Source organism: Nematolebias whitei, chromosome 1, assembly GCF_014905685.2.
Source record: "Nematolebias whitei isolate Nwh7 chromosome 1, NemWhi1, whole genome shotgun sequence".
Lineage (NCBI taxonomy): Eukaryota > Metazoa > Chordata > Actinopteri > Cyprinodontiformes > Rivulidae > Nematolebias > Nematolebias whitei.
In genome coordinates this window covers 41622636-41623825 of record NC_056498.1, presented here as the reverse complement: position 1 = coordinate 41623825, position 1190 = coordinate 41622636, and the positions used below count along the sequence as shown (strand labels likewise).

Sequence of the window (1190 nt, the reverse complement as noted above, 5' to 3'; positions counted from 1 at the left end):
CTAAATATGCTTGTAGATGTAGCTAAATATGCTAGTAGATGTAGCTAAATATGCTAGTAGATGTAGCTAAATATGCTAGTAGATGTAGCTAAATATGCTTGTAGATGTAGCTAAATATGCTTGTAGATGTAGCTAAATATGCTAGTAGATGTAGCTAAATATGCTAGTAGATGTAGCTAAATATGCTTGTAGATGTAGCTAAATATGCTAGTAGATGTAGCTAAATATGCTAGTAGATGTAAGGTGGACATGCTTAAAGTTCTTCCTTGTTATACGACTCAATCATGGACGTCTCCACAAACCTTGTAGAATTTGGTCAGTTCTGTTACTATTCACCTTTAATTTAAGAAGAGTTGACTAAAATCATCTGCAACAAAAAAGGCTTCAACAGGAAGTATTAGGCTAAAGCTTATAAGTGCTCTTCAAAATAAGAGTCTGGCGTTGTCATAACTTGGATTATTAAGAAACAAATCCCAATCTTTACGGAAAATGAATTGTGTATTTCCGCTGTAGTTTTATTGGCAGCATTCAACGTTTCTTCAGGAACTTTTTAATAATTATTATTGTTATAATCATTGTTTTGCTTGTTGTCCTTAAATAAAAAGATTCGATAATCACAACTGTTAATTTTTAATCAGCAGTTTTCTCCTGCATCGTCTGTTTTTTGTCAGTTTACGCCCTCACCGTGTTAAATTAGCATTTCTGTTGTGCGCTCTTTGTGTTATGTTACTGTGACGTCCATCTTTCTGTCAGATCTGTGGGACGTCTTCTTTCAGCCCCAACAAAGAACAACCAACGTTAAATGCATTTTCATGAAAGCTGTGAGACATCAGTGGTTCTGCTGGGAGGACGGCTGCAGATCGAGACTGTTGAGAGTTTAAATGGCGGCGCGTGAAAAACCCGTTTTCACAGCATCGAGGAACACCATCCTGGATGTTGTAGGTGTTTCCTGCTCCAACGCACCACATCCAGTGATTAGTTACTTCATCGAGTTCTGCAGGAACCTGTTAATCGCCCGTTCACTCAAGTCAGATGTGTCGCAGCAGGAAAACAACTAAAACATGCAGGATGGTGTTCCTCAAGGACCAGTGTTGGGACCACTGCTGTATGCGGCGTCACAGAGACACAAAAAGTGTTTCTAGCCAGTAGGGAAGAATTTTGACCATATGGATGATAAAAATGTTTATTCA

General features: G+C 38.3%; 1 protein-coding gene across 1 annotated transcript in view; it reads right to left on the bottom strand.

The window, feature by feature from the left end:
- Positions 1-1190, bottom strand: part of LOC119410154 (FH2 domain-containing protein 1-like) — a 14658-nt gene that overhangs the window by 6167 nt on the left and 7301 nt on the right. The window lies entirely within an intron of this gene.